Source organism: Salvelinus namaycush, chromosome 3, assembly GCF_016432855.1.
Source record: "Salvelinus namaycush isolate Seneca chromosome 3, SaNama_1.0, whole genome shotgun sequence".
In the NCBI taxonomy this organism is placed as follows: domain Eukaryota; kingdom Metazoa; phylum Chordata; class Actinopteri; order Salmoniformes; family Salmonidae; genus Salvelinus; species Salvelinus namaycush.
In genome coordinates this window covers 82,575,307-82,590,306 of record NC_052309.1, presented here as the reverse complement: position 1 = coordinate 82,590,306, position 15,000 = coordinate 82,575,307, and the positions used below count along the sequence as shown (strand labels likewise).

Here is a 15,000-nt window from a genome sequence, read left to right as displayed (position 1 = left end):
GACGTCATGGGGGTACATCATCAAAAGAAGTGTCAGCCACAAGTCAGAGCCCCATGGCCTGTTTCTGTTCCCTCTCCTAGATTAGTCTAGGTATCTCTGGAACTCTATAGGAAGCTACACTCTGAGCCACTGGTTGAGTCCCGAATGGCACCCTAGTCCCTATATAGTACACTAGTTTTGACCGGAGCCCTATAGGTCCTGGTCTAAAGTAGTACACTATGTAGGGATTTGGGATGCAGGCACTGAGCCCCTGTGTCCCTGAGAGGACTACCAGGGTCATATATGTTAGTCACAGTTCAGTATTGATTTCCTGGACTACGAATGGGAAAACCGCGCTCCCAAAGCTGTCGAGATCCCCCCTCCTGCTCTCCCTTCTCATGTTTTCCACCCGAGTTGGAAATTGTTACCGTATGACACCATCCCTGTCGCTCACAGCAACACGGTCGTATGCCCTCACGGTCCATGCGGGTGTGCGATGAGTGAAGGATTGTGAGTGTTGACTAGACTGGAGGCCTCTGGGATATGGTATCACCTAGCGTGGGCGACTGTTGCTATTGTTCTGTTGTTTAGAGCTAGCTCGGGGGTGGGGCTAATATGGACATGTCTGTTGTTATGGTGTGGATGACTCTTTTAAATCATGTGTTTGGTTGTTATGGAGACGGTTGCCAGGTGTGAATATGCCATGGTTGTTGTAACTCTGGTATTTATGATCTTGGGATAGCACCTGATCTGGGCCGATATGTTTAATGATGGTCATGAAGTTATTATTCTGATGCCTAACATTAAATGGGAGATTTACTAGTGGTTTTATTTTACCATCATTCTTCAACAGCCTTAGATTTTCACTCAATAAAATTCCTAATTATACTCAACTAATCTTAACTTATTAATGATCTTTATATGGCCTCATGCTAAAGCTGTCCTCTTACTCTATGTATTCCTGCAAACAATGAACGTTCCTACAATGTTTGGAAACATTCCAATTTGTTGTACAGCTAACATTAGAACGGTGGATCTAAAACCACGTCTGTCTCACTATCTGTTTGTCTGTCTCTCTGTCTGTCTGTCTCTGTCTGTCTGTCTGTCTTCCAGTACAGGATTGGCCAGCTGTATATGATCAGCAAGCACAGCCATGAGCAGAGTGAGCGTGGAGAAGGAGTGGAGGTGGTGCAGAACGAACCCTACGAGGACCCCACACATGGACAGGGACAGTTCACAGAAAAAACGGGTCTACCTCAACAAGTAAGTGTGTACTTACCAACTGTGTTGGGAAAAGTACTCAATTGTCATACTTGAGTGAAAATAAAGTTACCGGTTTCCCGAGTGGCGTAGCGGTCTAAAGCACTGCACTGTGGTGCTTGAGGCGCCACTACAGATCCAGGCTGTGTCACAGCTGGCCAAGACCGGGAGACCCATGAGGCAGCGCACTATTAGCCCAGCATCGTCCGGGTTAGGGGAGGGTTTGGCCTGCCAGGATATCCTTGTCCCATCGCGCTCTAGCGACTCCTGTGGCGGGCTGGGCAAATGCATGCTTACACGGTTGCCAGTTGTACCTCCTACACATTGGTGAGGCTGGCTTCCGGGTTAAGCGAGCGGTGTGTCAAGAAGCAGTGCGGCTTGGTAGGGTTGTGTTTTGGAGGACGCATGGCTCTCAACTTTCACCTCTTCCGAGTTGGTAGTTGCAGTGATGGGACAAGACTGTAACTACCAATAGGATATCACGAAATTGTGGAGAAAAAGGGGTAAAAAGTACACACAAAAAATATATGTAAAGTTACTTTAATAGAAACCGACTTAAACAACTTAAGTAAAAGTGAAAGTTTCCCAGTAAAATACTAGTTGAGTAAAAGTCTTAAAGTATCTGGATTTATGTGTACAGTGGTGGGGAAAGTACTCAATTGTCATACTTCAGTAAAAGTAAAAAATAAAATGAAATGCTATACATCAAATTCCTCATATTAAGCAAACCAGACGTCACAAAGCCATGGTCCTGCAGATTGAATACTTGCCCACAGAAGATACAGTCAACACAAAAGTCACATACTGTATACTCCGAAGGATCCTTTCAAGTGATTTAAGCATAAGGTGTTGTGTAGTTTATTCCCATTAGTAAGCTACAGCAGGACTAATCTCTTGGCACTAGCGGAGAGCGTCTGACATATCCTTGGGGAGTGCCAGACATATCCTTGGGGAGTGCCAGACATATCCTTGGGGAGTGCCAGACATATCCTTGGGGAGTGCCAGACATATCCTTGGGGAGTGCCAGACATATCCTTGGGGAGTGCCAGACATATCCTTGGGGAGTGCCAGACATATCCTTGGGGAGTGCCATATTCACTGTCTTCATTGGGTGAGTCAGTGCCACTGGAAAGTTTAGGACAATACTTTTCTCCTCCAGGCTAGATGGAGGTCATATTGTACAATATGTGTCTCCCCTTCTCGTAGGCCTAGATTAGAGGGTTGCATTCAAGACAAGGTCATTTTCATTGATCTCAGTTTGTCAGTGTCAGCAGAGTATCCTAGGCCTACCTTGTCATGTTTGTAGTATCATATTAAAGATTCTGATAAGGAGTATCGTAGAATTGGCTGAAATGTGTTTATAAAAGGCTTCCCACCCCCACCCCAATGCTCCTTAAAAATGTTCCTCTCGTCGGGGCTGAACTGCTACACCAAACATGAAACTCACACGCCTATGATGTTGTGTATTTCATTATGTTTACTGTCTGAGTTGGACAGTTTTGTCAGCAGTGTTGCTGTAAGAGGTTGTAACTTGTGTAGCTGCGCTGGCTACAGATGTAGGATCTTAGTAGAAATGCAGTAAATGTAAAACTGGTAGTGTATTGGAGGTTTTAAAAGGCTTCTGAAGTGTGTAGTTTACACATTGAAATTTCAGACTTTTCCTTTACAAAATATGTATCTACCCCTACAAAAATGTAAATGTAATCATATTCCACATAACACTTCACATGTCCTGTTGCTGCAGAATTATTCTCATGCTGTAGCAAACATGCTCAAGTTAAGATCTTACATCTGTTCTTGGCAGTAGGCCTAAAAAGGGCTTGTTTGACAAGGACATTTTGTGGTGTTTCTTGGTCACATTTATCATGTGTTAAATGATGCAATGTGATTGCAAAAATGTTCAGTTATTTTTGCTGTATTTTTACTGGAAAATGTTGGCCCAGTCACTTTTACTCAGGCCCAACCATTTTATAATCTAAATCAAATCAAACTTTATTGGTCACATACACATGGTTAGCAGATGTTATTGCGAGTGTAGCGAAATGCTCGTGCTTCTAGTTCCGACAGTGCAGTAATATCTAAGTAATCTAACAATTCCACAACAACTACCTAATACACACACATCTAAAGGGATGGAATAAGAATATGTACATATAAATATATGGATGATCGATGACAGAGCGGCATAGGCAAGATGCAATAGATGGTATAAAATACAGTATATACATATAAGATGAGTAATGTAAGATATGTAAACATTATTAAAGTGACTTGTGATCCATTTATTAAAGTGGCCCATGATTTTGCGAGTCTGTATGTAGGCAGCAGCCTCTCTGTGTTAGTGATGGCTGTTTAACAGTCTGATGGCCTTGAGATAGAAGCAGTTTTTCAGTCTCTCGGTCCCACCTTTGATGCACCTGTACTGACCTCGCCTTCTGGATGCTAGCGGGGTGAAAAGGCAGTGGCTCGGGTGGTTGTTGCCCTCTTTTTGGCCTTCCTGTGACATCGGGTGCTGTAGGTGTCCTGGAGGGCAGGTAGTTTGCCCCCGGTGATGCGTTGTGCAGACCACCACCCTCTGGAGAGCCTTACGGTTGTGGGCAGGGCAGTTGCCGTACTAGGCGGTGATACAGCCCAACAGGATGCTCTCAATTGTGCATCTGTAAAAGTTTGTGAGGGTTTTAGATAACAAGCCACATTTCTTTAGCCTCCTGAGGTTGAAGAGGCGCTGTTGCGCATTCTTCACCACACTGACTGTGTGGGTGGACCATTTCAGTTTGTCCGTGATGTGTATGCCGAGGAACTTAAATAGTATTGTGATATCCTCCTGTCATTATGGGTCACTTAATAGAATAGAATGGAACATAATAGAATGGAAAATAATAGAACATTATGAAATGGAATAGTATAGTATAGAATGGAATAGAATAGAAGGGAATAGATCAGAATAGAATGGAATAAAACAGAACGGAATGGAATAGATTGGAATAGAATGGAATTTAATAGAATGGAGAATTCTTTTTTTAACAGAATAATAGTCATTTAGCAGACACTCTAATCCACAGCGACTTACAGTAAGTAGTGAGTACATACATTTTCATACTTTTGATTCATACTGGTCCCCTGTGGGAATCAAACCCACAACCCTGGCGTTGCAAGCACCATGTTCTACCAACTGAGCCACAAGGGACCAGATTGGAATGGAATAGAATAGAATAAAAACAGAATGGAATAGAACAGAACAGAAGTTAATAGAATATTATAGAATAGAACACCAGCACTGAGGTCAGTGGTATGCTGTACACAGTATGGACATGGAGGTTCCATAAAACACTCATAAGAGGACATAAAGATTTTAAGACATTATAGGTCTCACAGGTTCTAGCCATAGGAGAGCAATCTATTTTATTGCATTTGTCATTTCAATCCCATTTTCTCTGTTAGTCCATCTCCACACTCTGTTGAACATGATTACTGTGTGAAATTGAATATTTGATTCTCCATTATGTAGATTTAGATCACAATTGAATTTGCTGTTAAACGCACTGGTGAGTCTGAAATACACGTTCTGCTTCACTAATGCCTTTTCTGTGAGTTGGCCCTGGATTTGACCCAATCAGTCACACACTTTCACACACAGAGACACATGATAACATACACACTGCATGCACAAGCAAGCCCGCTTGCTCTTTCATACTCAAACATGCATACTGTATACCTCCGTCTCTCGTTCTCTGTCTTTGTCTCTCCCTCACTCTTTCTCCCTATTTCTTTCTTTTTAAAATGTTTTGTTCTTTCTCTCTTTATCTCAAACACACATACCTCTCTGTCTGTCTGTCTGTCTGTCTGTCTGTCTGTCTGTCTGTCTGTCTGTCTGTCTGTCTGTCTGTCTGTCTGTCTGTCTGTCTGTCTGTCTGTCTGTCTGTCTGTCTGTCTGTCTGTCTGTCTGTCTGTCTGTCTGTCTGTCTGTCTGTCTGTCTGTCTGTCTGTCTGTGTAATACTGACAGATCAGAGTCAATCAACTGGGTCACTGACTCATCATCAGAGATGTGACCAGGAACACAGTTTAGCAGAGTGGGTTCATTCCAGTTTGGGACATGGTCAAGATGCGGTCGCCAATGGAAACAGCCTCCCAGATCCAAATTTAGCCAAATCCTCCACCAGCCAGGCAACCGTCACAACCCAAGGGGTTCTTCATGCACTAAGTGGACAGCGTTGTCGGACAGTCACAGAAAGTCACGGCCCTGGTCTTGCAGTGTGCTGCTCTGGGAAATCCATCAGGTCTAACTGTGTTCCGGACTGTTTCATTCTGATCACAGCAGACCTGCCTGCCTGGCGGAAGGAACTGCTCTCTATTGATTCCATGGGTCTGGTCCCTATGGAGCGTTATCTATCTCCCATTCACTGACTTCATTAGGTGTCTGGTCCCTATGGAGCGTTATCTATCTCCCATTCACTGACTTCATTAGGTGTCTGGTCCCTATGGAGTGTTATCTATCTCCCATTCACTAAATTCATTAGGTGTCTGGTCCCTATGGAGCGTTATCTATCTCCCATTCACTGACTTCATTAGGTGTCTGGTCCCTATGGAGTGTTATCTATCTCCCATTCACTGACTTCATTAGGTGTCTGGTCCCTATGGAGTGTTATCTATCTCCCATTCACTGACTTCATTAGGTGTCTGGTCCCTATGGAGTGTTATCTATCTCCCATTCACTGACTTCATTAGGTGTCTGGTCCCTATGGAGCGTTATCTATCTCCCATTCACTGACTTCATTAGGTGTCTGGTCCCTATGGAGCGTTATCTATCTCCCATTCACTGACTTCATTAGGTGTCTGGTCCCTATGGAGTGTTATCTATCTCCCATTCACTGACTTCATTAGGTGTCTGGGACGCGAGGAGGCACTCTGATTGGTTTCCAGGGGGTCAGATAGGTACAAACCGGGTCAGAGATGGGCGACATCTTAAATGGCACCCTAATCCCTTTATAATGCAATATTCCCTATGGCAAAATGTCCACTACTTTTGACCATAGGGAATATAGTGACATTTGGGCCGCAGGTCATGGTAATGGGTGGTACCAGTAATGTATGGTATCTATGGGTGGTACCAGTAATGTATGGTATCTATGGGTGGTACCAGTAATGTATGGTATCTATGGGTGGTACCAGTAATGTATGGTATCTATGGGTGGTACCAGTAATGTATGGTATCTATGGGTGGTACCAGTAATGTATGGTATATGTGGGTGATACCAATAATTTATGGTATCTATGGGTGATACCAGTAATGTATGGTATCTATGGGTGGTACCATTAATGTATGGTATCTATGGGTGGCACCAGTAATGTATGGTATCTATGGGTGGCACCAGTAATGTATGGTATCTATGGGTGGTACCAGTAATGTATGGTATCTATGGGTGGCACCAGTAATGTATGGTATCTATGGGTGGCACCATTAATGTATGGTGTCTATGGGTGGCACCAGTAATGTATGGTATCTATGGGTGGTACCAGTAATGTATGGTATCTATGGGTGGCACCAGTAATGTATGGTATCTATGGGTGGCACCAGTAATGTATGGTATCTATGGGTGGTGCCAGTAATGTATGGTATCTATGGGTGGCACCAGTAATGTATGGTATCTATGGGTGGTGCCAGTAATGTATGGTATCTATGGGTGGCACCAGTAATGTATGGTATCTATGGGTGGTACCAGTAATGTATGGTATCTATGGGTGGTACCAGTAATGTATGGTATATATGGGTGGTACCAGTAATGTATGGTATCTATGGGTGGTACCAGTAATGTATGGTATCTATGGGTGGCACCAGTAATGTATGGTATCTATGGGTGGTACCAGTAATGTATGGTATCTATGGGTGACACCATTAATGTATGGTATCTATGGGTGGTACCAGTAATGTATGGTATCTATGGGTGACACCATTAATGTATGGTATCTATGGGTGGTACAGGGTCCCAGTTCACAGGTTACAGATGCCCACTTCTGAAACTCAAGTTTTTAAACGTAATTTCAAAACCTTAGTTCTAATTTAGCACACATTGTTACCATTCACTTCCCTGTAGAGATTTGAGTGTAGGGTTTAGATTTTAGAATGCCAGGTGAGGCAGAAAGAGAAAGAACTTGAAAAGACAGAGAGGAGTGTAGGTTTTCAGACAGAAGTACGACTGGTAAGCTGCCTGTGTGAGCTCTGATGGGAGAGGAGATCAGCGTAGTGTAAGTGGTGGATCATTTGAACAGTCACGTTGGGATGCTGTACCTGCCTTCCCACCCACAGACCACCTGCTACCACAGCCAGACAAGTACGTGCGTGTGAGAGTGTGTGTGTGCAGAAAGGGAGGGTGAGGACATAAAAGTGGTCCTCTATACTTTGCTATTTAAAGGTCTGTCAGTGAGAGTGCAATGAACACAGCATGTCAGTCCTCTGTGGAACTGACACGAGATTAACGACTGGAGGATCTGTAGACTGGGACCAACAGGAACACAATATTCATCCCACAGGAGGCTGCTGAGGGGAGGACGGCCCATAATAACGGTCGTAACGGAGCGCATGGAATGGCACCAAGCACATGGAAACAATGTGTTTTATGTATTTGATACCGTTCCACCAGCCCGTCCTCCCCAATTAAGGTGCCCCCAACCTCATGTGATTCAGCCATCTAATCAACAAGGCTGAGGGAGGGTTGTGCTCCAACATTACTCAGTAAATTTAGCATTTTGAGTGAGAATCCTCCCCCAGTGGCATTTGGCTGTTTAAAATGGCAGCCGCCCACCTTCTGTTGACAGAGCTATTTGCAACTTTATGGCTGGCCTGGTGCTGCAGTCTGCACTTCTCCAATGTATGATATTGACTGCAGTAAACCCACCCGTGACACCCACAATATTTATGGGTCTGTGTCCCTCATACACAGCCGTTTGGGCTGTACCTGTTGGCTTTTGCTGTTGCGGGCTTTCTGCTTCGATTCATCCACACAAATGTAGTGTCCGGATGGAATTGGGATAAAATATGCTTTATGCCTCTAATAAAGTTTATGCCTCCACCCAGGGCTCAAAATATCATTCTCAATGTAATTTGTTCTCATAGGATTCTTCTCCTCTCTCCTCGTATTTAACAGTTTTAACTTACCATTTTGCATCCACCTCAGCATCACGGCAGCAGACATCTTTCCTGCTCATCCTTCCAGCTCTGGTTCTCTGGTTAGGTTTAGATAGGACATTCTTGAATGGGTTCTCCCTGATTGGCTACAAGGTCAGACCATCAGACCATGATAGTCACAGAGGTTCCTTTAGTTCTGAATGAGAGAACCCCTGGCTGTGTTCTCTGTGCTCCGTCCTCTCCCTTTTGTTGCAGGTTGCCCAGTAAAATCACCATAATCTACAGAATTTTGAGCCGCAATGGCCACCCAGCAGTCTCCATTTTCAGCTCCTCACAGCTGGCGCCAGATACTGCATAGGGTCTAACAGTGAGGAAGGGATAGCAAGGGGTGGAAGGGTTCAGGTCTATGATTCAGATGGATGTCATGTCTTCTCTCGTTTCCGTTTGATGCTGTTCTCTATCTCTCGCTGTGCTCCACCTGACCTCTACTTCTCCCCTCTTCTTGTCTCTTCTCATCCCTCGTTCCCTTGCTTCTCTCTATTCTTCACTCCACTTCTCCCTTATTTCATTCAGCTCACTTGTCTTCTCTCTTTCAGTAAGCTCCCTAGCTGGGCCAGGGCGGTGGTCCCTAAAATCTTCTATGTGACAGAGAAGGCCTGGAACTACTACCCCTACACCATCACAGGTAACCACTCCTAGGTCCATCATCACACTGTAACACCTCTACACTACTACCTACACCATCACAGGTAACCACTCCTAGGACCATTACACTGTAACACCTCTACACTACTACCTACACCATCACAGGTAACCACTCCTAGGACCATTACACTGTAACACCTCTACACTACTACCTACACCATCACAGGTAACCACTCCTAGGACCATTACACTGTAACACCTCTACACTACTACCTACACCATCACAGGTAACCACTCCTAGGACCATTACACTGTAACACCTCTACACTACTACCTACACCATCACAGGTAACCTACTATGACCATTACCCTGTAACACCTCTGATTACTATCAGTCTTTCTCTCTCTCTGTTCTGGTCCCTCTTATCCCTGAGGGGAAGAGCAGTACAGGACAGTACAGTGTGTCTGATAACGGAAAGGAGGAAAGGGGATACCTGGTCAGTTGTACAACTGAATGCATTCAACCCAAATGTGTCTTCCACATTTAATCCCTCTGAATCAGAGAGGTGCGGGGGCTGCCTTAATCCACATCCTCGTCTTCAGCCCCGTGAGCAATTGTTGTTGGTTGTTAACTGCCTCGCTCAAGGGATGAACGGCACATTTTTCCACCTTGCCGGCTCTTGGATTCAAACCATGGACTGTACTGTACTCTGATAGACATTGTGATAATGGTGTATAGCTAGGTGATGGACTGTACTGTACTCTGCACAGGGACTGTTTGTCCTGGTTGGCTATTTTGGACTGGTCTGACTAAGAGCTCTATCTGTTCTCAACCTTCTCTATCTGTTCAGACCCAACGTATTCCCCAGCTTCATCCCCCTACCACACACACACACACGAACACACACACTATTCCCTTCCTCAGAGAGAAGAATCCCAATAGCTTGTTGGGAGGGATGGAGTGAGTGATGGAGGAGGACATGATGAGAGGGTCATATTATTAGAGAGCTATAAAAGAAAACAAGCTCCTGCTGCTCCTTGTTGTCCTTCTCAGGTGTCCTCTTAACACATGATGTTCTCTCCCCCTCTCTTCTCTTGTTTATCTCCTCTTTCTTTTTTTCTTTTTCTCCCTCTCTCCTCTTGTTTAACTCCCTCCCCTTTTTCTCTCTCTCCTCTTGTTTAACTCCCTCCCCCTTTCTCTCTCTTTCTCTCGCCCCCTCTCTCCTCTTGTTTAACTCCCTCTCATCTTTCACTCTCCCTCCCTCTCTCTCTCTCTCTTTCTCTCCTCTCGTTAAACTCCCTCCCCTCTTTGTCTCTCTCCATCTCTCTCTGGTCCTGGATTCTTCTCCTGCTGTGACGCAGAGTACACTGTGAGTATCCCACTGATGTTCCTTACGCACGCACGCGTGCACACACGCACACACACACACACACACACACACACACACACACACACACACACACACACACACACACACACACACACACACACACACACACACACACACTCCTCATTACCCCTCCAGAGAGTGGCGCAGCGGTCTAAGGCACTGCATTGCGGTGCTAGAAGTGTCACTACAGACCTTGGTTTGTTCCCAGGCTGGAGGGGGGGGGGGGGGTATAGGCAGTCATTGTAAATAAGAATTTGTTCTGAACTGACTTGTCTAGTTAAATAAAAAACTAGTAGAAGTCATGCAGAGCAGTCTGCCAGAAGTCAGGGGTTAGGTGAGTGTGTGCTCTGATGACAGACAGAAGAGTATGAAACCTTTTATTCCTGTGGAATTCCATCTCTGTTTTGAATCAGTGAATGGTTCCCCCAGAGAAGTACAGAGCAGCAATACAATGTCATGGCAATGCTGTGTGAGTCCTTAAATTCCAAATCTAATAGCTAAATGATCCTTGGTATGACCATCTTAAAACTATTCCATATGTTCACTTAATAGCTTAGACTCTTATGTAAAGCAACACGCTCAATTTGATTAGGCTTTGAATGTCATTAAAGGGACTTCAATATGCAATATTATTTAATTAGCCTATAATATTTCAATGAGTTTTACAGACAGCTTCATCTATTGTTCTGGTTCTATATTTAGCCATTGAGGATTTATTTTCTACTACCTCAGGCTGCGTCCTAAATGGCACCCTTTCCCCTATATACTGCACTAGTTTTAACCAAAGTCCTATGGGCTCTACATAGGGAATAGGATGGTATTTGGGACACAACCTCATTCATGTATGGGCTTTTACTGAAATTATTAAAGGAGAGCTGCTCGGTTACACAATGCACTGAACCTGGTGTGTGTGTGTGTGTGTGTGTGTGTGTGTGTGTGTGTGTGTGTGTGTGTGTGTGTGTGTGTGCGTGTGCGTGAGCGTGAGCGTGCACTTTAATGAGGCTAAATGAATGGAAAAGATGGAACACGTGCTGGTTAACAGGAGTTGACTACAGTGAACATGTTCAACATGGGGTTCTTGGATGTGTGATATTGTGTCAGTAGATTGGGTGTAGTATACCAAACAGCTCTGTTGAAGTAGAGGGATTGAAGACGTCTCCTGTTGTGTAGTTTTGTAGGACAGGGGATGTTATTTAAAGACTCTAAAGGGATGGATGTGCTGGTTCAGATGAAGATGAGGACACACCCTCTCTCTAGAAAAGCACACACACACACACACACACACACACACACACACACACACACACACACACACACACACACACACACACACACACACACACACACACACACACACACACACACACACACACACACAACCTCCTGCAGCAAGCCTATAGCCTCGGCCCCACCCCATGCTGCTGCACTGTGGACCTATTCATTCCTTCCCATTCTCTCTATTCTAAAGGGACATATGAACACATACACATACAGAAACACACTCACTCATACCATTATGGAACTGGAGATCTATTGAGCATCATTGTAATTGCAGTGTTAAAGAGTTCATCTAATCAAAGCCTATGGTGAGGGCAGTGTGATTGATGATTGACTAGCCAAGGGGGGACGGGGAGGAAGGTATGAGTGATAGTTGACTAGCCATGGGGGGACGGGGAGGAAGGTATGAGTGATAGTTGACTAGCCATGGGGGCATGTGGAGGAAGGTATGAGTGATAGTTGACTAGCCATGGGGGGACGGGGAGGAAGGTATGAGTGATCGTTGACTAGCCATGGGGGGACGGGGAGGAAGGTATGAGTGATAGTTGACTAGCCATGGGGGGACGGGGAGGAAGGTATGAGTGATAGTTGACTAGCCATGGGGGGACGGGGAGGAAGGTATGAGTGATAGTTGACTAGCCATGGGGGGACGGGGAGGAAGGTATGAGTGATAGTTGACTAGCCATGAGGTGATGTGGAGGAAGGTATGAGTGATAGTTGACTAGCCATGAGGTGATGTGGAGGAAGGTATGAGTGATAGTTGACTAGCCATGGGGGGACGGGGAGGAAGGTATGAGTGATCGTTGACTAGCCATGGGGTGATGTGGAGGAAGGTATGAGTGATAGTTGACTAGCCATGGGGGGATGTGGAGGAAGGTATGAGTGATAGTTGACTAGCCATGGGGGGGCGGGGAGGAAGGTATGAGTGATAGTTGACTAGCCATGGGGGGATAGGGGGGAAAGGTATGAGTGATAATTGACTAGCCATGGGGGGACGGGGAGGAAGGTATGAGTGATAGTTGACTAGCCATGGGGGGACGGGGAGGAAGGTATGAGTGATAGTTGACTAGCCATGGGGGGATAGGGGGGGAAGGTATGAGTGATAGTTGACTAGCCATGGGGGGACGGGGAGGAAGGTATGAGTGATAGTTGACTAGCCATGGGGGGATGTGGAGGAAGGTATGAGTGATAGTTGACTAGCCATGGGGGGACAGGGAGGAAGGTATGAGTGATAGTTGACTAGCCATGGGGCGACGGGGAGAAAGGTATTGGTGATAGTTGACTAACCATGGGGGGATGTGGAGGAAGGTATGAGTGATAGTTGACTAGCCATGGGGGGATGTGGAGGAAGGTATGAGTGATAGTTGACTAGCCATGGGGGGACGGGGAGGAAGGTATGAGTGATAGTTGAATAGCCATGGGGGGACGGGGAGGAAGGTATGAGTGATAGTTGACTAGCCATGGGGGGGATGTGGAGGAAGGTATGAGTGACAGTTGACTAGCCATGGGGGGATGTGGAGGAAGGTATGAGTGATAGTTGACTAGCCATGGGGGGACGGGGAGGAAGGTATGAGTGATAGTTGACTAGCCATGGGGGGATAGGGGGGGAAGGTATGAGTGATAGTTGACTAGCCATGGGGGGACGGGGAGGAAGGTATGAGTGATAGTTGACTAGCCATGGGGGGACGGGGAGGAAGGTATGAGTGATAGTTGACTAGCCATGAGGTGATGTGGAGGAAGGTATGAGTGATAGTTGACTAGCCATGAGGTGATGTGGAGGAAGGTATGAGTGATAGTTGACTAGCCATGGGGGGACGGGGAGGAAGGTATGAGTGATCGTTGACTAGCCATGGGGTGATGTGGAGGAAGGTATGAGTGATAGTTGACTAGCCATGGGGGGATGTGGAGGAAGGTATGAGTGATAGTTGACTAGCCATGGGGGGGCGGGGAGGAAGGTATGAGTGATAGTTGACTAGCCATGGGGGGATAGGGGGGAAAGGTATGAGTGATAGTTGACTAGCCATGGGGGGACGGGGAGGAAGGTATGAGTGATAGTTGACTAGCCATGGGGGGACGGGGAGGAAGGTATGAGTGATAGTTGACTAGCCATGGGGGGATGGGGGGGAAGGTATGAGTGATAGTTGACTAGCCATGGGGGGACGGGGAGGAAGGTATGAGTGATAGTTGACTAGCCATGGGGGGATGTGGAGGAAGGTATGAGTGATAGTTGACTAGCCATGGGGGGACAGGGAGGAAGGTATGAGTGATAGTTGACTAGCCATGGGGGGACGGGGAGAAAGGTATTGGTGATAGTTGACTAACCATGGGGGGATGTGGAGGAAGGTATGAGTGATAGTTGACTAGCCATGGGGGGATGTGGAGGAAGGTATGAGTGATAGTTGACTAGCCATGGGGGGACGGGGAGGAAGGTATGAGTGATAGTTGAATAGACAAGGGGGGATGGGGAGGAAGGTATGAGTGATAGTTGACTAGCCATGGGGGGGATGTGGAGGAAGGTATGAGTGACAGTTGACTAGCCATGGGGGGATGTGGAGGAAGGTATGAGTGATAGTTGACTAGCCATGGGGGGACGGGGAGGAAGGTATGAGTGATAGTTGACTAGCCATGGGGGGATAGGGGGGGAAGGTATGAGTGATAGTTGACTAGCCATGGGGGGACGGGGAGGAAGGTATGAGTGATAGTTGACTAGCCATGGGGGGACGGGGAGGAAGGTATGAGTGATAGTTGACTAGCCATGGGGGGATAGGGGGGGAAGGTATGAGTGATAGTTGACTAGCCATGGGGGGACGGGGAGGAAGGTATGAGTGATAGTTGACTAGCCATGGGGGGATGTGGAGGAAGGTATGAGTGATAGTTGACTAGCCATGGGGGTCAGGGAGGAAGGTATGAGTGATAGTTGACTAGCCATGGGGGGACGGGGAGAAAGGTATTGGTGATAGTTGACTAACCATGGGGGGATGTGGAGGAAGGTATGAGTGATAGTTGACTAGCCATGGGGGGATGTGGAGGAAGGTATGAGTGATAGTTGACTAGCCATGGGGGGACGGGGAGGAAAGTATGAGTGATAGTTGAATAGACAAGGGGGGATGGGGAGGAAGGTATGAGTGATAGTTGACTAGCCATGGGGGGATGTGGAGGAAGGTATGAGTGACAGTTGACTAGCCATGGGGGGATGTGGAGGAAGGTATGAGTGATAGTTGACTAGCCATGGGGGGACGGGGAGGAAGGTATGAGTGATAGTTGACTAGCCATGGGGGGACGGGGAGGAAGGTATGAGTGATAGTTGACTAGCCATGGGGGGA

General features: G+C 46.3%; 1 pseudogene; it reads left to right on the top strand.

Moving 5' to 3' along the window:
• The first annotated feature begins 1,083 nt into the window (after positions 1 to 1,083).
• The window catches only part of LOC120044672, a 33,858-nt pseudogene continuing 19,941 nt past the window's right edge, over positions 1,084 to 15,000 (top strand).